This window comes from Acomys russatus, chromosome 19, assembly GCF_903995435.1.
Source record: "Acomys russatus chromosome 19, mAcoRus1.1, whole genome shotgun sequence".
Lineage (NCBI taxonomy): Eukaryota > Metazoa > Chordata > Mammalia > Rodentia > Muridae > Acomys > Acomys russatus.
The window spans coordinates 60,644,168-60,662,459 of NC_067155.1; the positions used below are offsets into that span (position 1 = coordinate 60,644,168).

General features: G+C 50.9%; 1 protein-coding gene across 1 annotated transcript in view; it reads right to left on the reverse strand.

The window, feature by feature from the left end:
- Pxn (paxillin) overlaps window positions 1–18,292 on the reverse strand; it is a 49,146-nt gene that overhangs the window by 30,197 nt on the left and 657 nt on the right. The gene's annotated exons all lie outside the window — the stretch shown is intronic.

An 18,292-nucleotide genomic window follows, 5' to 3' on the forward strand; every position in this document is an offset into this window, starting at 1 on the left:
TCTACCTTTGATTCAGGCTGTTTGACTTGCTTCAAAGATCCAATTAGGAGGATACGGGGCACCAAATCACAGTGAGTGACCAAATCCCACAATGAGTGCAACATGTGCGCATACATGTACATACATGTGTCCCCTCCCTCCAGGCTCTGCACATGCCACCCCCTCCCACAGGCCACCCTCCAGGCTTCTTTACCAGGCTAAATCTTGTCTTCTCCATCGAATCGCAAACATCTCAGTTTCCCCTTTGGCAACACAGGGATTAAAAGTGTTCAGTTTGTCTACCTAATGAAAAAGGAATGTGTTGGCTTTATGCTGGGAACCTCGTCTGTGAGAAGCTTGAAGACACTGCCCAAGATCAGCCATTGACTTAAAAGATGAAAGCCTTTCTGAATGTCCACGTCTGCCATGGCAACGCACCAAGGCAGCCAACCTCCTCTACGCGTCCATGTTCTAAGTTAAATAAACTTGAATAACAAATAGTACCAAGTACCACTCCTCCCTGACCTCTCTGCACTCACAGTTTAAGGCCCTTTCTCCTCTAAGCTCCTGAGCATCCTGCTCTTCCCTGTTGAGAGCACTTGTCAAACTAGTAGGAGCTGTCTGTCACTATCTCACAGCCCCTGAGCAGCCTAGGGAGGGCAGGGGACCACACCTGTCAGCCTCTCTAAGCATTGAAGGGAGCCTGGCACACACAGGTAGATAAGATGCTCAGTGAACACTACAAAAGAGATGAATTAACGACCATGGCCAAGCCATCTGCTGCAGCAGGCATCTGCCTTTCCACCTCAGCTCTTGCCACCCCTTGGTCTTCCTCTGTGAGCACTCCACCTCCTGCTCCTCCTCTCTGAGCACTCCACCTCCTGCTCCTCCTCTCTGAGCACTCCACCTCCTGCTCCTCCTCTCTGAGCACGCCACCTCCTGCTCCTCCTCTCTGAGCACGCCACCTCCTGCTCCTCCTCTCTGAGCACTCCACCTCCTGCTCCTCCTCTCTGAGCACTCCACCTCCTGCTCCTCCTCTCTGAGCACGCCACCTCCTGCTCCTCCTCTCTGAGCACTCCACCTCCTGCTCCTCCTCTCTGAGCACTCTACCTCCTGCTCCTCCTCTGTGAGCACTCCACCTCCTGCTCCTCCTCTCTGAGCACTCCACCTCCTGCTCCTCCTCTCTGAGCACTCCACCTCCTGCTCCTCCTCTCTGAGCACTCATATGTATGAAGCTGGGAATGGGCTAGTGACAGAGAAGCAGGGTCTCTCCACCCTAATGCTCCATCTACTATGATCTAGTTACCACCCCCTCCATCCACACTAACCCAACTCTGAAAAAACAGAAAGCAGCTGGGTATGGTGGCACACACATCTTTAATCCCACCACTAGGGGAGACATGGACAGGCAGATGGATGTGAGTTCAAGGCCGGCATGGGCTACAAGGTGACTCCAGGACAGCCAGGACAATACAGAGAAACCCTGTCTTGAAAAGCAGAGAGAGAGGGAGAGAGGGGGAAGAAAGGGGGAGACAGGGAGAGAGAGAAAGAAAAAGAAGAAGAAGGCGGCAAAGGAACACTCCACAAGACTCTCTGGCCGCAGCATAGCCCCTTGTGGGTACTTAAGGTTCCAGCTCACTGTGTGGCCTGCCTGGTCTCCTTCAAAGTGGAGGAGGGGCGCTCACTGCTCAGGAATGAGGCAGTGGGAGGGAGTGTGGGCACAGGCAGAGCCAGGGCCTGCCACTGGGCAGCACCTTGGCCTGGCACTGAGGGAGGAGGAAGGGGACACTACCCAGCAGCAGTCCTGAGGAGCTGGTCATGCCTATCCACCAAACACGGTGCACTGCTGGAATGTGTGAGCAACACCTGCCATGGGCTCTGCAGGCCAGAGTCTGACAGGATCGCTGACTACCATGGCCACCTGGGAAGGGATGAACTACAGAACGTAAGTTAGTGAGGCTCAGGAGAGCACCAGCCAGGGAGGAAGACTTGTTTTGTTTTGTTTTTGTTTTTCGAGACAGGGTCTTTCTGTGTAGCCTTGGCTGTCCTGGACTTGCTTTGTAGACCAGGCTGGCCTTGAACTCACAGCAATCCACCTGCCTCTGCCTCCTGGGTGGTAAGATTAAAGGAATGCACCACCACCATGCCCAGCTGGAAAATACTGGTTTAGAGGAAAAACTGGAAAGGAAATGAGAAAAAATATCAGTTTCACATTTTTGTTAAATTCTTTAGAAGGTTGTTTTTTATTTATTTTTCGAGGGTGCTGAGGACTGAACCCATGGATCTCTGGATCCCAAACAACATGCACACTTCACTGACAGTCACAGCTAGCCCTCCCTACACTGCCCCCTTCACACACACTTCTTTTTTCTTTTCTTTTCTTTTTTTTTTTTTTTGGTGTGTGTGTTGGGGGCAGGCGGGGGGGGGGGTTTACAGACACAGACACAGAGACACACAGCATGAATCTCACTGTGTAGCTATCCTAGAACTCTGTAGACCAGGTTGGCCTCAAACTCAGATCCACCTGTCTCTGCCTCCTGAATGCTGGGATTAAAAGTGTGCACCACCACCGACAGGCAATTGAGAACAAAATTTAAAAGGCATGCGTTTTATAATGTATGTAGGGGAAGAATTATGACGACAAAAATTTCTATAGTAAACAGAAACTCACTATAAAAAGAAGTCTACATTAAACATGCATTGTAAAATATGGTTTGAACTCAACTGATAAATTAAACCTGAAAACCATTAAAATAATAAACCAATTAGTTCTAGCTAAATAAGACTAGAGAGGAGAAAACAGAATCCTAAAAACAATGACTCCAAAGGCAGAAAGAGAAAGAACAGATGGAGGGAGCAGAGGACACATGACAAGATGGGGCCTTAAACCCAGCCACACTGACATTTGCTTAAATGTTAAAGCCTACAGCTCAAATTTAAAGATAGATGTTATCAGACTAATTAAACGAGGCTTTAACTATTTTGGCTATAAGAAACAAACTGAATATAAAGACAGATTCAGGGCTGGAGATATGGTTCAGCCGTTAAAGGCTAGGCTCACAACCAAAAATGCAAGACAGAGTCAAAGACAATGGCGGACAGCTGGTATGTGGTGTGATGCTAGAAAGGCCAAAGGCCAGGAGGTAGCTCAGTGGTCGAAAGCACTGCTCCTCCCCCAAAAGTTAAAGTGTAACCAGTGTCACCCCTTGACACTGAGAGACTGAAAGACGGGTCCCTTGAGCCTAGGACTCCAACCTGGGCAGCACAGGGAGCCCCTGTCACCCTGGAGAAGCGGTGCTGCTAGGGAGCCCCTGCTGCCACTGCTGCGCGGTCATTCTAGAGCCAAGCTACAGCCAGAGCTCTGACAGACACCAGAAAAGCAGGGCTGGCAACTGCCCCCCCCCCCCCCGCAGGGTGATTATGGGCCATAGTGAGAAATCCTGGAGGAGGTGGGGGCTGACTCACTCAGAGATTCAAAAGAAAAGGCTCTCAAGTTCAAGGACCAGTTCTGACGCCTGGCACTACAAAAGGAACTTCCTGCGAGGAGGGCTGTGAGACTAGGATTGTTTCCAGATGAGAGTCTGCCACCACGGCCCCAGCCGCTGTCCTCTCAAGGCTGTGGAACACTCTATGCCCATCTGCACAGAGCCAGGCGTCCAGGCTGAGGTCACCTCTGCAGGTGCACCCAACAGGGAAGGGGAGGGGGTAGAAAGTTTCAAGTGCTTCTGTTAGTCACCCACAAGGTAGGACTCCAAAGTAAAAGAGAAACTTCGTAATTATGAAAGGATGTCTCCTTAAAGTGAGCATTCTGAATGTGTCGCCCAATAAAGAGGGCTTCAAGTAGAGGAAGCAAAATCTGACAGAACCGAAAGGGAAAGAGAAAGAAAGCTCAATAACTGAGGAAAAGCCCTTCACAAAGAAGCAGAGAGAAAAAGTAAATAACTCAAGAACTGGCAAGAAGACAGGGCCAGCAGGCTGCCTTCCTCACTGAGGCATGGAGGAGGGAAGACAGGGCCAGCAGGCTGCCTTCCTCACTGAGGCATGGAGGAGGGAAGACAGGGCCAGCAGGCTGCCTTCCTCACTAAGGCACTGAGCAGGGAAGAACGGGTGGGCGCACGGCCAAAAAACGCCCCTCCCTTCCCCACCCCTCCACCCCCCCCCCAAGCACAACCCCCAAGGACGCACAGCTGTTCACTCTTGACTTTGCCCCAACCTCATAACCTGGTTCTGCCACTCTCCCTTCTCCCTCCCACACACCAGCAGGGCCATTGCCTCAAGGGCAGCATGGCCAGGCAAGCTCCATATATCCACGCGGACTTCCACATATACAAAATATATTCATATATACACATGGAGGGCTATCTTCCCCCAGTCCCTCCTACCACCCTCATGACAAGTGGGAATCAGGGCCCAGCATGACCATAGAGCTGTGTGGGCCCGCAGGTTAAAACACAATCAGCAAGGCTATGGTGGCACATGCCTGTGATCCCAGCACTCAGGAGGCAGAAGCAGGCGGATTGCTGTGAATTCAAGGTCAGCCTGGTCTACAAAGTGAGTCCAGGACAGCCAAGGATATACAAAGAAACTCTGTCTCAAAGAAAAAAGAAAAAGAAAAAGAAAAAAGCACCTGGCTGGAGAGATGGCTCAGAGGCTAAGAGCACTGACTGCTCTTCTAAAGGTCCTGAGTTCAATTTCCAGCAACCACATGGTGGCTCACAACCATCCACAATGAAGTCCAGTGTTCTCTTCTGGCCTGCAGGTGTTACATGAAGGCAGAACACTATATACATAATAAATAAATCTTTTTTTAAAAAGAAAGGAAAAAAGAAGAAAGAAAAAAGTATTAACAACAACAACAACAACAAAAAACAACAACAACAAAAAAGTAACAAAAGGCGAGAGGACGCACCCCAGCACTCTGAAGCCATGGGTTCAATTCTCAGCACCACCAAGAACAGAAACAACATAAATGGCTGTGGGGACACAGGTCCACAGTCCCAGCACCGAGGCAGAAGGATCAGAAGTTCAAAGGCATCCTTGGCTACATAGTGAGCTCAAGATCTTGTCTCAGAAACAAAAACAAGAGGCCCATCCAGCAAGCCCTTCGGAAGCCGATGCTGGAACAGAAAAGTTAGGCAGCTCTGACTGGAGGAAGCAAGGGGGCAGAGGGGCTGTGCGCACTCTGGGGAGTCATCCCAGGCCATCCCAGGCCATCAAGGCAGGGAGAGGAGTGTACAGAGCCAGGAGAGGCTGACGCTCAATAATGTGCCACTAGTTGTGTCTGCCATAGCCACAGACAGCAAAGCAAGTGCCTTAATGACTGCATGAACCTTGACACTTTGGCCCACACTCGGCCTGAGGGTGAGGCAGGGAACAGCTAAGCTGCCGCCTGGTCAACGGTTCTCTACTCTAGAGGCACAAACAGGAGGTTTGGAAACCAGTGACCACAAGTGACAACAGGAAGCCATGACAACCACCTCCAGGTAACACTTGCTTGTTCATGCTTGGCCCTTTCAGCAGACTAACCTCACATGCTGACTTCTGAAGAGAAAGAAGGCAGGAATTCTTGGACAGCTCAGCATATGGCAGCAGACGCCATCCGAGGTAGGAAAGCAGGGCAAGAGAGGCCACCAGCTGTCCAGCAGCTGCCTCAGCCCAAGTGTGTAGCAAGGGCTGACATTCAGGAGGATGAAGAGACCACACACCCACTCCTGGGGGCAGAGGACTTTCCAGACAGGCAGCATATGACCAACAGAGATCAGGCCGGCAGCCAACAAACAAGTGCAGAGGTGCAGGCACCAGAGCAGCTCCTTCACACTGCCCCCAAGAGGCCAAACCAACACGGCTACCCCAGAGCTCCTCTGGGATTAGAAGGCACCCGGACTCGACAAGGAGTCACAGGAAACTGAGTGTGGGCCACTGGATACTCCCATTTCCACCCAAGGAAGAGGAATGCACCCGGAAACAGACAGGAAAGGCCTGCTCAGGATGCTGAGCTACCTCAATCTTAAACAGAGCCCAGGGCAGCCCAGAAAAAGATCAGCTGCCCTACAGAGGGCACGGCCACTGGGCCAGCTCCTGTGTGTGTCTGTATGGAACGCACTATGTATTCCTGGTGTTTATTGAGGCCAGAAGACAGTGGATGCCCTGGGACTAGAATTACGGATGGTTGTGAGCCACCATGTGGGTTCTGGGAACTGAACCCCAGTCCTTTGCATGAGTAACAAGGGCTCTAAACTGATAAGCCATCTCTCCAGGCCCTGTTATTTCGGTTTTTGAGACAGGTTTCATTCTGCATCCCAGGCTGCCCTGGAACTCAAGGCAATGCTTCTGCCTCGGCTACCCAAATGCTAGGATAATGGGTATATGCCACTGCGCCTGGCTTACCTCTCCCTTTCCCTACTGCTAAAAAAGCCTCAGTGGCCACTGTATTCTGGGAGGCTTCTCAGATGTCACAGTTCAACTCTGACAGCCCAGGGCTGCCCTGGGAGTGGATCCCAGAACTGCTTGCTGTGGCAGCTCTCAGATGTCGGCATTAGGTGAGTGGCTGGTACAAGCCATTGAGTGGCTGGTACAAGCCAAGCTAACGAGCAGCTACCAAAGAATCTCAGAAGAACTAAAAATGCCACATAATGAAGCCCAACCTCACACTCCCAGCCCACCTCCAGGGCAGAGCCCCACAGTGCCATGAAGTGGCCAGGTTAGGTTCTCCTAGGCACCCACCAGAGTCACATCTCCCTGGCAGCTAAACAGCCCAGCAGGCACAGGTGCACTGATGCCCACTACCAAGGCCAAAGGTGCCTGGTAGAAGTTTAAACACTGAGGGCGACATCAAGAGCCAAATCCTGAAAGAGTCTAGATGATTCCAAGACCCAGTGTGACCTAACACTCAGGGGAGTTTAAGGCAGGTATGGTGGAGCATCTATCCCTGTAACACCAGGACTCAGGAGGCTGAGGCAGCTGGACTCCTCTGCCCTTGAAGCCAGCAGGCCAGAGCCACAAAGCAAGACCCTGGTTTTTTGTTTGTTTGGTTTTGTTTTTTGTTTTTCAATACAGGGTTTCTCTGTACCCTTGGCTGTCCTGAACTCACTTTGTAGACCAGGCTGTCCTTGAACTCAGAGATCCGCCTACCTCTGCCTCCTGAGTGCTGGGATTATAGGCGTGTACCACCACCGCCCGGCTCTAGCAAAACCGTGCCCTTTTTTTTTTTTTTTTTTTTGGTTTTTCGAGACAGTGTCTCTCTGTATAGCCTTGGCTGTCCCAGACTCACTTTGTAGACCAGGCTGGCCTCGAACTCACAGCAATCCACCTGCCTCTGCCTCCCGAGTGCTGGGATTTAAGGCGTGCACCACCATGCCCAGCTGCAAGACCGTGTCTTAAGAAACAAAAAATGGGGCTGGAGAGATAGATGGCTCAGTGGTTAAGAGCACCGTCTGCTCCTCTAGAGGTCCTGAGTTCAATTCCTAGCAACCACATGGTAGCTCACAACCATCTATAATAGATCTGGTGCCCTCTTCTGACCTGAAGGTGTACGTGTAGGTGGAACACTGTATACATAATAAATAAATAAATAGAAACAAAAAATGAGGTTGGGCAGTGGTGGTGTACGCCTGTAATCCCAGCACTCAGGAGGCAGAGGCAGGCGGCTCTCTGAGTTCGAGACTAGCCTGGTCTACAAAATGAGTCCAGGACAGCCAGGGCTACACAGAGAAATCCTGTTTCAAAAACCAAAAAGAAACAAACGAGCAAAACCAACAACAACAACAAGAAACAAAAAAATGGGAGCTGGAGAGATGGTTCAGCAGTTAACACCAACTGCTCTTCCAGAAGACCAGGCATCAACTCCCAGCAGCCATCCGATGGCTCACAACTGTCTGCAACTCCTGTTCCAGGAAATCTAATGCCCTCTTCTGGCCTCTGCAGGCATGAAGCACCCACACACATGCAGACAAAACATCCACACATGTTAAAAAGAAACTAGAAATAGCTGGGTGATAGTGGCGGCACACGCCTTTAGCCCATGTACTCTAAAATAAATAAAATAAAATAGAAACAATATATTGGTGGAGAATAAAGTGCTGTTTAAGGAAAAGTTCCTGTCTTCTGGATGTGAGGGCAGAGGTTCCAGTGAGCAGTGGTGACCTGATGCAATGGCAACACAGCAGCACAGACCCAGGGAAGCAAGCCGCCTGAAGAGCCCGAATCCAGGGACTGCTCACTGGTTTCTCCAGAGGAGGAAGTGGTTTGCTGAAGGGCTAGACTCACAATGGGTATCAACGGTTCATACCCATTTAATCAACAACCACCACCGAGTAATATCTATTTATTGAGCAAGCGCAGCGAGCACAGAACATACCTGATGGGTAACAGGTGCCCTATCCTCAAGGAGCCTACAAAAGAAAGACAAAAAGAAGTCTGGAACTCGCTCTGTAGACCAGGCTGGCCTGGAACTCACAGAGATCTGCCTGCCTCAGGGTTCCAGGTGCTGGGATTAAAGGCGTGCACCACCACCTATTTCAGTTGAGGTGTTTTGTTTTGTTTTGTTTTTCTTATTAAAACTTTATTTACAGCCAGGCAGGATGGCACACACCTTTAATTCTAGCACTTGGAAGGCAATGGCAGGTAGATCTCTGTGAATTTGAGGCCAGCCTGGTCTACAGAGCAAATTTCAGGACAGCTAGGACTACACAGAGAAACCCTGTCTCAAAAAAACAAAAACAAACAAACAGCTGGGCACAGTGGCTCACGCCTATAATCCCAGCACTTAGGGAAGCAGAGGCAGGAAGATCTGAGTTTGAGGTCAACCTGATCTGCAAAGTGAGTCTAGTATAGCTACACAGAGAAACCCTGTCTTGAAAAAACAGAAACAAGAACTTTATTTAAAATCCTAGTTTATGCAGGTGACAGTGGTGCATGCCCAGAGGTACACAGATCTCTCTAAGTTCAAGGCCAGCCTGGTCTACAGAACAATTTCCTACAGAGCTACATAAAGAAACCCTGTCTAGGAAAAAAAAAAAGAAAGAAAGAAAGAAAGAAACAGGTTTATGCCAGGTCATGGTGGCACATGCCCTTAATCCAGCACCTGGGAGGCAAGAGATAGGGAAATTATAAACTCAAGGTCACGCTTGGCTATATAGTGCAAACCTGAAACCAGCCTAAACTACATGAATCTCTGCCTCACCCCAACCGCCCATGGAAAGGGGTGTTACTGGGAGGGGGACTCAGAAGAAGATGGGTTGAGACCCAGAGTCCTCGGGTAAAGCTCCTTCACCGTGGTCGGCACTGGTGCTGGGTGTGTCGCACCCCCTAACTCCTGTGAACTTCAGTCTCACTTCCTCAATTGTAGGCTGGGAAAACTGCCTCCTGCCTCAACGTTATGTCCGTTAGCTAAACACAGGCCAAGAAAAGAGCAGGGGCCGTCAGAGATCCCACAACAGCCGAGGCCTCCGAGAGACAGGGCAAAAAGGAAACGCACTGGGTCTTTGCTGGCTTGCAAACCGGAAGAATCTGGACAATAGAATCCACGTCAGGGGTGGAGACAGCAGTTTGGGAGTTGCCAGCACAAAAGTTCTAAAAGAGGTCATGGAAGTAGATAAACAGCAGAAAAACAGCAAGTCCAGAGGAATCTCCAGGGTAAAGGGGAAGGTGGCTCCCACTCAAAGCAGCCAAGGAGGGAAGGAAGTGGGAAGGACACGCAGCTGAAGGAAGGACAAGAAAACACATCCACTAGGGTAAGAAGCGGATCAGCAGATGGGTAAGGATGTCCCAGGCTGTGTCAAACCCTAAAAAAGAGGGAACCAGATCAGGGGGCCAAGACGAAGAGAGAGACACTGGGACCACCAGGCCACAACAGTCCAGCAGGCCAAGCTGATGCAAGTGGGTAGGATCAGGGAAATAGGAAGGCAAGATGGCTCAGTGGGTAATGGTTTGTCACCACGCCTCACAACCTGATGATGTTCAGTCCCCGGGACCCACACAGTAGAAGGAAAGGGTAAATCTGAGCAAGACAGCCTAGTGTAGCACATACACAATCGATAAGTCTATGTAATTCTTAAATAAATGTAAACAAACAAATGTAAATTTAAAATTAAAGACATTTTACTGACAAGGGGCCAGCCAGTAGGAGGCTCAGCAGTTAAAAGCACTGGCTGCTCTTCCAAAGGACACAGGTTCAATTCCCAGCACGTGCACCAGTTGAGTCACAGGGGCCTAAACTCCAGTTCAGAGGGATCTGACCTCCTCTTCTGGCCTGTGTAGGCAGCTGCATACACAGGGTGGACACACAGACATGCAGGCACATATACAGCAAGTAAAATTAATAATCATCCTGCTTTAAAAAGGGAGGGGGGCTGGCTGTGAGAATGAGTAGACGAAGAGACCCTTCCCTGAGGGCCCTTCCACCGGGTGCCCAGCACCTCGCGACTGCCTGGGCACATTATAGTCTTTACAGTCGGCTTCCAGCAGGGCTTCTCTGGTGCTAGGTCAAGAGCTCTGAGGCTCAATCAAAAACACACCCTGGCACTGGGGTAGGGTAGGTCAGTGGCAGAGGGCATGCTTTGCAAAGGCGAGACCATAGGCTGGATCCCCAGTAATACAGGAGATGGACTCATGTCCCTGACCTATGAGGAAGGAGCGCCCCAGTGGTTTCCACCCACCTTGCTCCGCTCACCCAGAGTCCTATGATTCAAAACAGCTGGAAATATATACCCTGAGCTCCTCAACAAGAAAACAGACCAGAACACGGCTGTTTCTGCCAAGCGAGTTCTGAATAAGCTGCATTCCATTTCATTAAAACAATTACCTGAGCTCCAGCCAAGGATTACATAAAGCTTCCTCCAGGCCCAGTCCCCTCCCCCAAAAGGCACACATCAGGCTGCCTTTCAGATGGGCTGTACAAGGCCCTGACCCACCATGTCCAGACTTCATCAGGAAGCCTCCACAATCCCCCCAAGTAGCCATGCTGGTAGACAAACACCCACTCCTACCCCACCTCCTGGCATGAAGCTCTGACCTCCTGAGGGCCTGTTGGCAGCTCAGAATGTTTCTGTTAGGCACAAGGGCCCTCAGCTCTCCCTCAGGGCCACTATGCTAGACTATAGCCATCCTCACCACCACCACCCACCAAAAAGCTAGAGGCCCAAGTGGCCCAGCTTTGACTGACCACACTCTACACATGGGACCTGAGGAATGGATTCCAGGAGAGAGCTAAGAATACTGGAGAACGGGAAGGGCCAGACTGAGCTGCATGTACGAACTGGTGGCCCTATGCCCACAGGCTAACGATGCTGGCCAGCCATAGAGACGAGTTTATGATGTGAGGCAAACACACACACACACACACACAAACACAGACACCGCCCCCAAGGGTCAAACTGCCTGAAGACAAGCATTCCTGCTCTACAGCCCACCGGCCCAACTAGAGATCAGCATCTCTCTTGTCCTGACCCTGTCTGATTAATGCCGTATCAGCCAAAACAACCCTGCTGGGGAGGCAGGTCATGGTGCTATGATTTGTGCAGAAAAAAAGAGACAGGATTAGAGAGACAGCACATTTCTTTTGTTGTTGTTGTTGTTGTTGTTTTTTAGATTTATTTATTATGTATACAGTATGTACCAGATGACATTATAGATGGTTGTGAGCTACCATGTGGTTGCTGGGAATTGAACTCAGGCCCTCTGGAAGAGTAGTTAGTGCTCTTAACCACTGAGCCATCTCCCCAGGCCCAACAGCAGATTTCTATAGGTGCGAGGAGTCATGTACAACTGGCCCTGTGCACCCACAGGTTCCACATCTGCAGACTCAACAATAGAAGACCAGGACATCTAAAAACCAGTGCATCAGCTAAATGTAAGCATAGAGCCATTTTGTTGTTGTTGTTGTTGTTGTTTTGCTCTGTTTTGTTTTTCGAGACAGGGTTTCTCTGTGTAGCCTCGGCTGTCCTGGACTTGCTTTGTACACCAGGCTGGTCTTGAACTCACAGCAATCCGCCTGCCTCTGCCTCCCGAGTGCTGGGATTAAAGGCGTGCACCACCACGCCCGGCTCAGAATCCTTTCTTGTCCTTGCTCCCTAAACAATGCAGTAGAGCCGCAGTTACAAGCACTTCCATCAGGCAGGTGTTCTAAGTAATCTAGAACCGCTTTCAGTTGGCGGGAGGGGTTGTCCATAAATGCACATACATGTTCATATATGTGAGGGTCTGAGTCCATGTGGAAAGCAGAGGTTGAACAGTTATCTTCTGTTTCCCCCTTGTTTTCATTGGATAGTAATTTACTGAGACAGGTACACAGAGACACAGCACATGTGTGGCGTTCAGAGAGGACAGTTTCTGAGAGCTGGTTCTCCTTTTACTGTGCAGGACCTGAGATTGCATTCAGGCCGTAGGGCCAAGCGGCAAGCACTTTACACACTAAGCCATGTAGCCAGCCCCCATCTTACTTTTTGAGACAGGGTTTCTTTCTTTTTTTTTTTTTTTTTTTTTGGTTTTTCGAGACAGGGTTTCTCTGTGTAGCCTTGGCCATCCTGGACTCACTTTGTAGACCAGGCTGGCCTCGAACTCACAGCGATCCGCCTGCCTCTGCCTCCCGAGTGCTGGGATTAAAGGCGTGCGCCACCACGCCCGGCTTGAGACAGGGTTTCTTGACTAAATTTGAAGGCCATTCATCGCCTAACTGTTTAGATTGCTGGTGCTGGGTATCCCCCTGTCTCTGCATCCCACACATACCAACATACTCTATCATGTGGGGTGGCTGTGAATCCAAACTGGGGTCCTCATGCTGGAAAAGCAAGCACTTTACCCACAGAGCCATCCACTTAGCCTGAGGCAGTTTCAGTTTTAAAGTTCACAGGAAGGGCTCTGGGGCGCTGCTCAGTTGGCAGACCGTTTGCCTAACTGTATACAGTGCTAGGTTTGTCCGCCCTCGTGCACACACCGGGTTGGGAAGACTCTTGTGGTCCCAGTACTAACATGGGGAAGTGAAGGCAAGAGGACCAAAAATTCAAGGTCATCCCAGCACTCAGAGGCAGGTGGATGGCACTGGAGAGATGGCTCAGTAGTTAAGAGCACTGGCTGCTCTTCCAGAGGACCCAGGTTCAGTTCCCAGCATGGCAGCTTAACAACTGTCTGGAACTCAAGTTCCAGAGGGCCTGGTGCCCTCTCACAGACATACTTACAGGCAATAAATAAGTAAAGCAAGCAAGCATGCATGCATGCACACATACAGAAAAGTTCTGTTTACAGGGATGTGAGTATGCAAGACTTTAGTATCTAGGATCAGGGAAGCCCCGGGCCCATCAACCCCCTACAGTACATGTGACTTTTTTTACTTGAATTTTGATTTTCGTTTTCTTTTTCACTATATCATTTAAAACTAACTTGTAGAGATAGGCGCAGTGGTGCACCCCTCTAATCCCAGCACTCAGGAGACAGAGGTAGATGAATCTCTGGGAGTTCCAAGGCCAGCCTGGTCTACAGAATGAGGTCCAGGGCAGCCAGGACTATATAGTGACTATGTTTAAAAAACAAAACAAGGTGGGCGTGGTGGCGCACGCCTTTAATCCCAGCACTCGGGAGGCAGAGTCAGGAGGATCTCTGTGAGCTCGGGGCCAGCCTGGTCTACAAAGCAAGTCCAGGACAGCGAGGGCTACACAGAGAAATCCTGTCTAGAAAAACCAAAAGCAAAACAAAATAAATAAATAAATAAATTACAGGCTTTCATGACACTTCACTCCTACTTTCCCATGGCCCTAAGAAACACAATCTTCTCCCATAAACCACAATCACACCAGAAATAAGCATTAAAGGCATCTCCAAGAGAAGGCTTGGCCCCTGGGGCTGTGGCAGGTCGTGCTAATGGCACATCTGCCTGCTACTGGCCCTAGGGAGGTCTGTGCTAAGCCTCAATGGTTAGGCAGTCAGTCAGCTGGAAACTTATCAGGATATGAACGTATATGAGGGCAGCCATGAGGCAAGTGGACAGAGGCTAACGCTTGCTGAGGACACAAGCCTTGACCTTTCCTTCTAATGAGTTGCTTCATCAACGTTCCTCAGCTTTGTAATTCCGCCCTGCAGCTCTCCTCTCCCCACAGACGCCCTCCATTCACTTCTGCCTAACATTTCCAGTTTCTTTTTGCAACTGTGCCTCACTATGTGGCAGCTGGCCTGGGACTCCCTATGTAAACCAAGCTGGCCCCGACCTCACAGAGACCTGCTTGCCTCTGCCTCCTGAATGCTATCCTTAAAGGCGTGCACCACTACAGAAAGCCCACCTTGACATTTCTGACAGCTTCTCCGCTAGAACTAGGATTGCTCGGGTGACAGAAAATGCCTGAGTGAAGACAAGGCTGTGCCTGGAGGGCAGGGCAAGGCTAGTGGTACAGAGCGGAAAGCTGCTGCCTCAGAACTATGACTTCTGGCGGCTGTACAAAGGGGGCAGGTGGTGGACGGGTGGCTGGTGAGAGCAGACCGGAGCTCTCTGTCTTCAGCAGGCACGGCCATCAATGCCCCATCAGCTCCTCCTGAGTAGAGCGAGTCCCCAAGAAAGGGCCAAACAGAGGGAGACTGAGCCGGGCGTGGTGGCGCACACCTTTAATCCCAGTACTCAGTAGGCAGAGGCAGGCGGATCGCTGTGAGTTCAAGGCCAGCCTGGTCTACAAAGTGAGTCCAGGGCAGCCAAGGCTATACAGAGAAACTGTCTGGGGCGGGGGGGGGGGGGGGGGGGGGAGACAGAGGGAGACTGAACAGATGAAGGGAGCCACAAAAAACTATAATTTCAGCTAATCTGGAAGCTGAGGCAGGAGATTTACATATTCAAGACCAATCTGGGCTAACCAATGAGTTGACAACATGATGAGACCCTATTTAAAATACAAAGCACAGCTGGGCCTGGTGGCGGCAAACCTGTAATCTCAGCACTTGGGAGGCAGACGCAGGCGGATCCCTGTGAGTTCAAAGCCAGCCTGGTCTACTGAGTGAGTTCCAGGACAGCCATAGTTGAATGTTGAACCTTGACTTTCGAAAGCAATCTTTTGTAAATGTGCTCTATAGATGTTATTTTTATTAATGAGGGCTCTGAGCCCAGAACAGCTCAGTAAAAGGCTAGAGTGACACTAGGAAGAAGGTCTTCAATATCTCTGGCCTTGAAACAAGGACCTACACAAACTATGAGGCCACCCAGGGCCTCAGCAGTGGCTCTTGGCCTTTGTTAGACCCCTCCAGCTGATGACTGGCCCACTCTCCCCAACACGTGGCCATCCCTGAAGAAGCTGAAAGGAACGCTGCGATGCGCCCTCCTACAGCCACCGTCACCCATGATGCGTGACAGAGCCACAGTTTCCCACGCCACCCACGGGTCCTCAGCAGAAAGGGATCTGCCTCAGAATCAAACGCAACCCAGAGGCCCTAAAATGCACCCCACAAAACATCCACCAGGAGGGCACCACTGCTCCACCACCAGCGGCTGCCTCTGCCACAGGCCCAGCAACTCCCCTAACCCAGGCCTGACACACAGAGGTACCACATACAGGCAAGCCCTAAGATCGGATTTTCCATGGAAACTGGGCGGCTCTGTGGCCCAGAATGCCCCAGGCAACTCCCTTACCCCCCTAGCATCACCCCCAAACACAATGAGGCACTGTTTTCCAAAGGGTCAAGACTGCTGAGAAGCTGCAAGGAGATGTTTCCAGATTCCAGCAGATTGGACACTGCCAACAGCTGGCTGTGTCCCACACCGACTGGATGAGAAGGCAACGCTATGGAGCCATTTCCGGGGGACCTCCCTGCCCTGCAGAGCAGACAATCTAAAGGTAACGACCAGTTACCGTCAGGCCTTTGGGTTCGCCCCATGATTACTACCAGCTCTCACTGCCTTATTACCACAACCATCCAGAATCGGATCAGTCTAGGTTCAAGCCCCAGGTCTGCCACAGATTTTCCCCGGCTCAGGTTTCTCCATCTGTGAAGCCGAGATTAAAAACACCTCCCTCTCAACAGTTATAGTGAAGAGGAAAAAAAAAAAAAAAAAAAAAGAAGTGCTGAGCACAGAGCCTGTCTCCGGTGGAGCACGAGGGATGGATCATCGTCAGGCCGCACTGTGGTCACGGCCTCCCCAGATACATTAAGAACGTGAACCCAGGGAAGAAAGCACGAACGGAGTGCATCTGTGTTGTGAGAACTCTGTCCAGGAAACTCCGGCCAGAACTTGAACAGGATGAGCTGCCAGCCAAACCAGCGTCTAAGCTTTAATGAGAAAAGCCGCCAAGCAACCGCCTGACAGCACAGAGCGTAGGGAGCACACAGAGAAGGGCAGGACTCACTGTGTTTATGTTTTTCTGCCCAATGAGCTATAAACTTGTAACTTATTAAACAGCACATGGTGACTTTCTCCTCACTGGCCACTATGGGGAGGGGAAGATTCATGCAATTTATTTATTTTTTTACCCTTAAGCCAGAAAACACAGTTATTACGGAGGCTACACCACCCACATAGCCTTTATCACTTTAAACTATCCTCCGTGTTAGGCGACCGACCAGGAGGTTCACAGCTGAGATCTCTCTTGGGAGACAAATAAAAACAAGAGGGCTGGCCACCATGTCCATCCTAACTTAGGAAAACAGCTGACGGGCAGTGTGCTGAGCAGCCATCCAGACAGCTGACCGCCTGGGCTCAGAAGCAAATTCCTCTCCCCTCCTGAACACACACACACACTCTCCCCAACCTAAGCTCTGGTCAGCCAGGCATGACCGGCCCTCTGAGAGCTAAGGAAGTCGGGTACCATGGATCAAGCAACTGGAGAGTCTAGAGGAGGCAGCAGAAGCCACAGAAGTCGCCACCGCCGCCCCTCGCTGCCGCCCCTCCTGCCGGGGCCTGCTTGCCCCCTTGTACAGGGACCAGGCCTCAGGGCGTGGATTGGTCTGGTTTTTTGGCTGTGCAGCCTTGGGCCAGAGCATCAGCCTCTCTTGGTCCCTGCTTCCTCAATTTGTTAAAAAGGGGTAGTGGAAACTACAGTGGCCTCGGGGTGACCTTACAGGAAGACTGCAGGGAGGAGAGGGCAAACCCAGGCGTGGGTAAGTACGCTGTAAACAGCGTATTATGATTCCTACAATCCCCGTCTGCCAGAACACGCACTTTCCTTTCAAAGACGACTCAGTGTCCTGGCCCTAAATGGAAGACAGTCAGAAGACGGGAATTCCGGACTCCGCAGGCTCTACAAAGACTTTCTCAGTCCTTCAGACAGCGCAAGGACTGCCCCCAGCATGTGAGCCTCTGTGACTGGCTTCGGCTCCCTAGTTCCCACCAGGGAAACACCGACACTTTCAGAAGTGCCTATCCAAAAGCACTCCCCTCCCCCCCGCCTCCTTTTGGCTTAGGTATTTTTATGTGGAAAAATTAAAATTAAAAATACCTGCCTGGAAGCTATGCCAACCTAGAGTAAGTTGGGAACATGGATGCCGAGCCCGACCCAAAGGCGTAACTATGCCTGGCAGCCACCCCACTCTGTGAAAAGAAGCAGGACCCAGCACCAACCCCAGCTTAAGAATGTTCCAAAGGTTCCCTGATCCCACAAGGAAGTCCAGCGTCTACAAGTGTCCCATCTTAACTCCATATCCTGTGCTGCCTGAGAGGCCCCCTCAGTCTTACGTAGTGAATCTGGCTCCTGGGAGCCAGCGACAAGGATGGCACCAGTGGTCACACAAGCCATCCACACACAGTCCAGAAAGAGAAGACAAGGCTCCTACAGAGAAGGAACTTAAACGTTCCCCACCCCCTCCCAACACACACACACACCTCCTCAGCTGAGGGGCCCTAGGAGGAGGAAAAGACAGGGGATCCTTTACGCTGCTATTCACAGAGTTCCCGGAGCATTCCTAGAACCTTCTAATCAACCCCCATGGGATTAGAATCAACTTCCAGGGGACTCTTTCTTTCCTCTGTCCTAACACCAGACCAAGCGTGGACTGAAAAGAACTGCCTCCGGGCTCCAATAACATGAGGACAGTAAAAACTCTGTTCTGAGCATCCTGTCCTCCTTACCTATGGGGCTTCCTTCCGGCAGGCCTGATGCTGGGGGGGTGGGGGACCTTGCCAGCCAGGACACGTTCAGAGATGGTCATACCCCGAGGCCCATTCCTGTCCTCATTCCTCTGGCATTTTACCAGGATCTGGTAATGGTGGGTGAGAGGGCGGGAGTCATAGGCCACCCCCCCCCCCCCACCCCTCAACTTGCCTTTCTAAGTTTAGACTTGAAGAGAAAGGACCGGTTTGTGAATGAAAGGCTGGTCCACACTGGTCACTAATACAGAGTGACTAGACTTG